Genomic DNA, 10,583 nt, shown 5'->3' on the forward strand with positions numbered 1-10,583 from the left:
TTGTTGACTTACTCTTTCTATTTTTTATGCTTGTGAATTAATTATTATTATTATTATTATTATTTTCTTACTCCAAAACAATTTAGCGGATACATAACCAGGGTAATGTAATAACAAAAGAAAAAAACTGCTAGGACCCAAAGGCTTGGGAGATGAACTAATAATTTATCTTTCCAGGACTGCATAGCCTTTAGTCTATGTGGCTGTCACATGATGAATGAATGACTTGAACCCAAAGACTCGGTATATGAACTAATCATTTTTGTTTCTTGTACAGATATTGGATGACATGAAATGATCGAATTCCTCACTGAGACCACTCTTCGTTCCCGAGTCATATTTAAGATTAATCTAAAATGAATTGTTTTTTTTTTGCTATATTTCTTGTTGCTCTCCTATGTGAACATGTGATTGATGTTCTGACCCTGCTCCAACACACATACCATGTAGTTTTCAAATAAGCAAGAAGGACTTGATTATATGGATCAAGTGTGTTTAATTAGAGTTGAATCTAAATTCTGCAGGGCTCCGGCCCTCCAGGAATTGAGTTTGACACCCCTGATGTAGACCATTCTGTTGCTTTTTGACATCTTTGTGCATACCCTCAGCTGAAAATCTACAGACATGCCTGAATGTATTTACTCTCAGGTTATCCAAGATGTAGATAGAATGAGAGTCCAAACAGATGATATAAATGTCACAATAATTCACAGTCCATCAGTTAATGTTTTGTGAAGTTAAGAGATGCATGCTTGTAAGAAACTAAATCAATCATTAAATATTTAAACTTTAAACCATTGCTTCTGGCCAAAATATGAGTCCATATTCCATAATAATGCTTCCAGTGAAAAAAAAAAAAGTCCATCCCCGGTTGTCCTCTCACATCAAAATCAACCCACACATTAGATTTGAAATGTATTGGCTTGTAAACGGTGCTTGATCTGTGCAGATTTCTCTCCTGATTCAGATGAGACGACTTTTTCACTGGAGGAAGCAATATTATGGATAGAGTATTTGTATTATTATTACTACTAAACAATTGCTACTAAATTGGTCTAAATAAATGTAATTTTATGTCCAATGTTGTTTTCTTAATTTGATAAATGATCTTATGGGTTCTGCAAGGGATATGTTTTCTACAAATGATAATTTTCATCTGAAACCTACTAGCAAATGTGGTTTGGAACAGCTGTGACTAAGTGAATATTTTAAAAGAGGAGGAGGCTTGTTTCAGCAGGGAAGAGATTGCAGGAAAGAAAATTGTGTTTTTCAAACTATTTCATGGGGTAGTTGAAAGCCTGATTCCCCAATGGCCAAATTGGACAGTAATAACTTGTAATAACTAATAACTAATAAGGTTTGAAAAAAGGTTTTGATGACAATATACATTGATAAATACCTAAATGAGGTCTTGTTTTGATGTCTAATAGTTTGATCTTACAGTACTGTACCTTACATCTATTCCATTGTCACCTCTAAAGCAGACGGAAGTATATTATAAAGGTTTTCTATAAAGAGATTATATTGATACAATTAGATGTAGGCTCTAGAGCTATTTGCATCAGATCTTTAGGTCTTTATGATGTTTTATGTATATCATATATATCTTATTGGTGCATTTGTCATTTTTAAAGCTTGGCAGATTTAGTTTTCTCTGTCTGTGTGTGTGTGTGTGTGTGTGTGTGTTATCTGCTTTTGTTTTCCTCCAGACCAAAAAAGAAAGTTTAGTTTTGGAAAGAGGAGGTGTAAATGATGACAGATCTAACCTTCACCAATATCAGTCTGTGCAGAATAAACACCAATATCTCATTGATTCCATGGAGGCCACTAAAAATATCGTAAAGTTTTATATGGCATTATGATTTTAAAGTTTGCCCTGCAGAAGTTTAGAAAATAACCCATCATTTATCAATGCAAAAGTGAAATCGCTTTGTAATGATTTGAAGTGCCTTGAGGAATGTTTTGACAATTTAATGCTTCATTGAAATCACCCTTTAAATAAATTAAAGTTGTTGGCAGACAGTAGGCAATGCTCTTGTGATCTTTAATTGATGTCAAATGTAATTATGTTGTAATTTTCTCATCATAAGCCAGTCAGGAGTTGCTGTTGACTCACCAGCTAATCACAGATTACAAACACCATCATTTTTGACCAGAATCAGCTCTGATACAGAGCTATATGTGTTTAATGTGACGTTTGAAGGTCATATATATGTGAGTATATACCTCACATTAAACTCTCATTCCCAACCCAACATTGAATTAAACCTCTATACAGTCTGAGGTAATAATAGATAATAATAGACATATGATTTCATATATATCTGACTGGTGCATTTGTCCTTTTTGCCAGTTGCATAACCTGTGAACTTTACAGTATTATGAACTCAGCTGTTAGATTTGAAAGCATGCTTGCTTTCTAATTGACCCTGAAAGGAATTCTTTAAAGTTATGTAAGAAAGTTGGGCATAAATACATGATCATTACCATTAGTGCATTATTTGTTAATTTTCCCTGCAGTTTTGTGCGTATGTTAAAAACACAGATTTACAAGGCCATTTATTCTTGAAGAACGGTGTAAAATACCATAAAAATGCTCTTAAACCTATTATGCTCTTCCTTTGACCATCTGCTGCTCATCACAAGTTTTCAGCAGTACAGTGCTATTGCACTTTAAAATACAATTCTACAACCTGCCAGTATCTTTGGTTATACTCCATCTGAGACTGAGTGGTTTTATTGAAGTCAGATGACCTCAGAAACTTCAAAATGAGACCATTATTCTCATGTATCCATATACATGTATGTATTGATGATATATTGCCATTTATGTTCCCTTTCACTTCCCAAAATGAATAATGGTTTAAACTAATTTAATTTAAATAAAGCAGTTTAATTAGTGGAGTAATACAAAGTCCCAGTGCAGATTTTTTGTATTTTTATAATTCTGTATTGATGTTAACTCAATTATGCTTGTTTTATATATCTCAAAACAATGTGACTGATATTTTAGGATGATTAAATGCATCATTTAATGCATAATAAAGAAAAAAGTCAAATCATAAAAAAAATATATATATTTCAGATTTGATAAATTCCCTTTTCAATATTTTGAGTGAAATTTCCAGTACGAACTCTTACATTTAAAGTGATGCAAATTCTTAAATTCTGAAAATTGCCCAATGTTTATTTATTTATTTATTGTGTTGCTATGTGGTTTCTAGGTGGTTGCTTACTGGCTGGCAGAGCCATTGAGAAAGAAATTCATTGGCTCTGCTGGCCAGTATCTCTACTATAGCCTATTCTAAATATGTCTCAGGTGCATCCTAACATGGAATTGAATTTGTTTCCTACACTTTGTCCTCATTTCCATCCAGTTGTTTAAAAAATAACAGCAAACCTCTATGCATGATTTGAGGAACCATTTACTGAATATCCAGTGTGGGCAAGAACTTTGCGAAGTTAATACTTTTGCAGAGGGATTTGTTGAATGTGAAATATGCGTACACACACACACACACACACACACACACACACACACACACACACACACACACACACACACACATACGAAATTAAATGCACTTATAAGTATGAATCACAAAATGAACAGTCCATCCCCAAAGACTCAAAGACTGCAATTTTTAAATGTCAAGATAAATGTGAAAAATACATCTCATATCAACAGCTCAAGTACACAGCGGTCTGTGTGGATTCTTTAGTCTAAGTTTTCTAGCACAATGACACTTCCTGAGTTTCAGAATGAGTACAGTGTCAATATTTGGAATGTAGCTTAAAGGTTTTAAGGTCAGAAGCGTATAAAAGAAGCTTGTTTTATTATTGAGTCACTGAAAATGTGCCAGTGCGTTTAAAGGTTTTCAGAGATTTATCTGGTCGTTTATCATGAAGCATGACATTTCGAAGCAGTCATTTTGATATGAATTTCTTCTCAGTGAAGTTTTGTAAAGAGTCCAGATTTGAGAAGCACTGATTTAACAGCTGAGCTAGTCTTCATGGCATTTTTAAAATCTTTATGGCTGCTCTTTTTATGTCAAAAGAAAAGGCAGAGAAGAGCTCTACCTTTAACATGTTAAAACTGATATTGTAATCTGAAAGAATGCACTCATACCATAAGCCATAACTTCTGTTCTGGTGCTTCTGATCACATGACCGAATCTCAAACTACTCATGGTTTATGCATAACTGTCTGCTTTGACCTCTGGGTAATTACTTAAATGAGCTGTGTGCCAGTTAACCACTAAATAACACTTACTGCTGTCAGTGTATGGTTTCTTCAGGTTATGCATTTTTTTCTTGACAATGACTGACATTGAGATATTATTCTAAAAGCATTTAGTTCTTATTGCCTGTGGCGACAGACTCATATGGAATCTATTCATGCACCCTCGGTATTTAACACATCTAACTGTTTTCCCTCCAGTCAATAAACCTGTTAAACATTGTTCAGTGTGTCTCTATAGAGTGAACATGAATTAATAATCTGTGGTGCCTCTTTGTTTCAGAAATAAGGTATCCTATGAGAAAGGTATGACATTTATACATACTTTATTCTGCTTTATCAAGCATCTTCATGTTATACTCAAAGGTTGTATGTTTGTGTGTATGTGTGTATGGCAGGCGTGTGTATTGACCTTTTAACATATTGTAAACTCCAGCTTGACTTCATAAGATTACTGAGGCTGAAAGAATACATTAAAAGTATGATGTTATGCAACCATAATGAAACTTCAAACCTTTAGAGGTTGAGGTCAATTGTAACACAGCATTTACACAAACAGATACAAACATTCTCTGTTGAGTGAGAAAAATAAGTGTGGTCATTTGACTTGGTAAGTAATGGTAACTTTGAGAAAATCATTTTTTGGATGTGAGGCATAGATTTACAGTCTTTACAATGACATGCACTGTATAAAGGTTCTAGATGATGTTCAAAACTGTTCTATGGAGTTTTTGTCTACAACAACATATGGTAAGATGAAATGTTGCTATGTTGTTAAACTACAGTACAGTCAATTGAACACACTGTATTTATTTCCATCACAGCCTCAGTTTCAATCAGTAGAGACTTGAGACTTGAAGTTATAGGGAAAAGAAATTAGCAGACATGTTCAGAAAAGGACCTTGAGAACTTGCACAAAGTGCTAATGTGCGGTAATTAATAATGCACATTATTGTATTTCAGAATTAGCTTGAAGTCTCGTCTTGACAAAGCAGCTGTGAAAATTCCTATTTGTAATATTTTTCCTTTAATTTTTTCATCAACTTAATGTTAAAATGCACTACTACATGAATAAAATCTAGATGAGTAAATGCTGTAAAAATATTTTGTTGTTATCAATGATACCTAATGCAGGGATAGTTCACCAAAAAATGATTATTATTATTTATTTTTTTTCCTATATTGCTTATGTTGCTTTTGAGACAATTGACTTTCCTTGTATAGACAAAAAACACTTTATGTTCCACAGAAGACAAAAAATAAATAAATAAATAAATAAAGTCATATAGTTTTGGAATGACATGAGGGTAAATGAGAAATTGATGATGTCAGAATTTAGATTTTTGGGTGGCTTTTATGGGTAACTTGTGCCAAAGTTGCTTACTGCAACTGTTCACCCTTTGGCTGGAGTTTGATTGACAGGCATTATGACCAATCATAACGGCGAATCTGCCATTTGGTGGACATACAAGCCAGAGAGTAGATTCATGCCCATGAAAAATGGTGTGTATTGATGTCTTTCTGTGGTTAAAACAAGACAACTTCTGATGTTCATTCATGTTTATTTTGTGCCAGTAAAGAAGAAGAGATGATTGGTTCATGTTCTGCTTGAACAGAAGCGCTACAGAGATCTGTCACCACACATTAAAGGGCCACATAATGATATTAACTGTTAGAATTTCTTTAAAAAATGACCAAATTTGAAAGATAAGACTGTTTATTGCTCATTCATGTCTGTCGGCCCGTTGTCAGTGTCCTCTTTGCTTCACAATGTATTTTTCACTGAGCAATGGCTTGTCAGATGTACTGTAGCAACAGTAACTAAAGGGGGTGGGTCTTTGCAAGGACATTTCTTAGCTGGATTTTATGAAATCTTTAAATCACAGCATGAACATGTTCAATAGGTCGTTTCCCTACTGCTAATGTACGCTTAGAAAGTACCTTCCAGCATACACTGCAGGGGTGTTTTTATTTCACCCACTGTGAGTGCTTAAACTACTCTGATTTGCCACAAAATGACCCACTGAGAGCACACAGAAAGCTTGCTTCATTCAAGATGGTGGAAAGCAATGCAGAAATGGAGAGTGATATCATTGCAATGCTTCAAAACACCCCTTTTGGACTTTATGAATGCTGTTGGAGGAATTAGCTTTCGCTGCGTCCAGTTAATCAGAGCGAGCGCTCTCTGTCAGGTCTCATCTAAAAGTAATTAAGAAATGGTTCAGAAGGCAGGAAAGCCGCTGGGCCACCGCTGCAGGAAAAGAGGGAAGAAGAGGGCCACAAGTCTGGAACGAGTGTGAGATGAGAAAGCTTTTAGTTCCTGGCAGGCATAAGGCGAGAGAGAGAACAGAACCTCAGGAATGGGACTTTTTGAATAGATGGAGGACCTCATGTGGCACTTGTGAGCGTTTAGCAAGTCTTTTTCCTGTGGTTTGTTCTGAAAGGACAAAAATGAGAGACGCACTGTTCCGAATTTGCTCTTGTTCTTGTTTGCATTTCACATCATGAAACCCTTGAAACATTTACCTAATCAATAATGTCTTACTTTGCAGTGAATGGGGAATACTGGACAGAAAATGACAATATGCAATTTATCAGTCAGACAGCTCTCTGAATGCATTATGGGCTGGGCTATTGTTAAAATAAACAGCTTTTGTCCCAAAATGGCAGAAAGTCATGGTAAACCTATGAACTCTAATAAACCTCTATTGAATTCAATTCAATTGCTTGTACTGCAATTTTAGGTTATTTGGAATTACAATTAGTTTCTTATGGTGTGATAAATGTGTTTCAAGTTTTCTGAGGTGGATTTATTCAGTCCATGTGATACTTAAAACTTTTATGCCAATACTTGTGATGTTTTTCTCCATTATGGCCACACAGCCATGTTATATATGGCACTGATGTGGAATAAATGTGTAGAAATAACAACTGAATTGAATAAACTGAAATGCTGAGCTATGGAAATGAGAGGAAGCCTTCATATGTCTCGCTTCAGACAGCACTCTGGGCTCAATCCCAAAGGTAAGACATATTGCTTAGTTTATTGTGACGCCTTAAGCATATTGTGCTGTCACAGAAAATAAATAATTTGTTCCGCCATCCTCTTGAAAAAAATTTAATAAAAAATAAAATCCACTCAATGTTTAAACCCTACAAACAATTTACCCAAAATGAAATTTTTATTGCTTAGAGGTTGCTCTTGCATAGCTCAAGAGACGTAATTGAGTTCTCAGTTTCTGTATAATGGCTTTTCCTATAGGAGTATTTTAGAGAAATAAATGTAGACCTAGAACAGGCAGTTTTGACTGACAATCAGAGTATGGTGCTTTAAAATAAATGTGTATATAATGACTCATTTCATGTATCATTTTGGCAATGAAATAATTGATAAATGTTTGTGTTCCTATTAAGATCTCTCATTTTTTTCATTGCAGGCTTTGGTATACTGGCAAATGTAATCATAGTTACACTCTAAATGATTCACAGTCCCTGCTAGGCATACATTTTAATTTTTATTTATACATTTTTTATACCATAAATTACTTGAAAAAACAGGTTTATATATATATATATATATATATATATATATATATATATATATATATATATATATATATATATATATATATATTATATTTACATTAGTGACATTGTTGAGATGCAAAATTACTGGAGTCTTTTCTCAGGAGAACCTTCTAAAAAAATCAGAATATTGCGTATCTATATATTCATTGTAGCATTGTAACATTATTTTTTCCCATTGAGGTTGACCAGTCACATTTAGAGTTAAACTCATCATAAAACGAAGTTTCTTTTTAGGCATTCAACTATTTTGCACAAGTTTAAAGTTTTGTAACTCATCTAAAAAAAAAAAAAAAAGAGCGAGAAGACATCAAACAAGTTCCTCAAATATAAAGGAGAGAGTCATCCGAGTCCACCAGCACTGTGACATTGTTCTTTCCCCCTCAGGTTTTTCTCTTAATAAACTCAAATGCAAGTCTGTCAGTCCCAATTCAACCTTGAAATGCATCGTATTCAATGCCTTCCTTTCACTGTCTCATACCTCGACTCTCAGTACTGACTCACCAACCACTCCACATCTCTTCATATAGCTGTCTTGACTCACCTCTTTAACTGATAACTTTCATATTAAGTAAGTTGAGACATGTTCCAGTTTTAATAAAGTGTTTTTATGACTTAAATGACCAGTCTCCTGTGGTTTCAGACGGTCAGAGTATTTTGAAAAATGAAAGGTTATTATTAAAGCACTGGTGTCCACCATGCTACGTAGGTATCGTTTTAAGGTTGCTAAGGTGCCTAGAGTGGATTTAGCACATTGCTATGCAGTTGCTAGGGGATTCGTGTTGGTTGCTAGGTCATATATTGTCCACCCTCAAGTACCGGTTGTATTCTAGTCTCTAGACATGACTCATGTTCCTCCTTTAAGTGCTTTTTCCGCTGTTTTATTGTCCACCAGGTGAAAGTGCATATCTGATTGCTAAGAAAGGTAATAACATACATCTCTATTATAAGCTGCATGGTTTGAGAAATAATTCATTTGTGTTGCACAAATGATGTGGGATGAGTTATAAGCTGGAGTTTTAATACTGAAGATTAGTGGTTTAGAACAAAATCTTATTCTAAGCAATTCACATTGTTTGACCTTATTATTAATGCATTGGTGAGGAAAAGAGAAACAGGATATAATATGAGCCAGAACACATGCTAAATGCTAATAAAGTTTACAACAGCACCTAGGTTCATTGAGAAAAACAAAAACAAACGACCTTTAAATTCACTGTGGTTCATAGTTGAAATGAACACTAGTGGCAACACTTCTTTACTGGCAACTATGGTTTCATGAAGAACCCTAAATATCCACGTGAGTCTTTTTTATTACCATCTTTAGTTTCATGATGGACCTTACTTTTTATTTTTTTATTTTTTTATATAATGCATGATTCCTGAACCAATATAATTGTAATTATGAACTAATTATTCTTTACTTTTTTTATTTTATTTTTTATATGTTTGCATCACATTACCAGCTGTGCATGTATGTTTTTTTTTTACATATTAAAATTGCTTGGTTGCCCACCTGGTAAAGTGTTGCACTTGTGAGTGCTTGAGTATCAGTGGCACCTCCAGGATTTTTTTTAATAGGGTGGCAGAAAGAGGCCAGTAAAAATATGAACGTGGCACAATACAAAGAATATTTTTTGGCCCATGCCTAAATCTTATGGCAGACAATAATTTTGGTGCTACCATTAATTTTGGCGGCATATAAAGTTATAGGAAATTTTTAACCCATTACTTCATCAAAACAATTGTTATGGCCACAGCCAAGGTCTGAGGTTTAATAAAACTAAACCTGCTTTTAGAACCACTAACGTTAGGTTTAAAAGTGTTGAGCAACATACAAAAAGCAGAGTAACATTATTTTGCAGAAATAATCCAAACTGAATATAATCTGTAGATTCTCTTTTTGAAGTAAATGTACAACAGCTGTCACTTACTAAAGGTATCAATATACACCATTTTGATACTAACCTTTATGCACCCTTCAGAGGTAAATAAGGTTCAGGCCCAGTGACAGCTCTTGTGCCTTTTTGGCAAACCACAAATCTGGAAGTAAACCCCTAACTTCATTTGGAGAGAATATCTTTATACAGATAGTGTGGGTCTATACTTTGTTGAGGTTGGCAATGGCAAATCTGCTAACCTTTTTGTGAACGTCTCTGTCAGTATTCTTAACATGAACCATAGATTCATTATTGCATTTATAGCGATTCTATCATTTGTAAAACATGCCCTTGTGTTGTGGTACCACTTGTCGCTGTCGGGAAGAGGTGAACCTCTTTTGAAAACATCACATAGACGTTGTGAAATGAGTGGATGACAGCCTCACTTGATCAGCGATGTGTCTTTTATGAGAGTTGAGATGAAGGTACAGTAACACTCTAGCGTGCTTGTTTCTGTTCTAGCACACAGCTCTTGTTATTGTGTTCATAATTTGAAATATGAATTCAAAACAAAAGCTGGAATGCTGTCTGTCTGATTTCTGAACTGCCCCTGAAATGACTGTTTGACAGTGGCTATCAAATTCTCTTCATCTGTTTTCTGTCTTTTATTTAGTTTGACGAATTGAAGTTGAGCTTTTCTTACATTGAACTTGCGATGCTCAAGGGCACGTACACACGGGCAGCTAACTCTAACTGTCAATAAAATGTGAAAGCCTGGTCTTTGAAATCAAGTTTGTTGAAAGAAGATGTGTGATATATTGTCAATGCTAAAATCATTTCTCTGTTTATTGTTTAAGGGTGTAAACACTCTGACTCCC

The sequence above is a fragment of the Carassius gibelio genome, chromosome A8 (genome assembly GCF_023724105.1).
Source record: "Carassius gibelio isolate Cgi1373 ecotype wild population from Czech Republic chromosome A8, carGib1.2-hapl.c, whole genome shotgun sequence".
In the NCBI taxonomy this organism is placed as follows: domain Eukaryota; kingdom Metazoa; phylum Chordata; class Actinopteri; order Cypriniformes; family Cyprinidae; genus Carassius; species Carassius gibelio.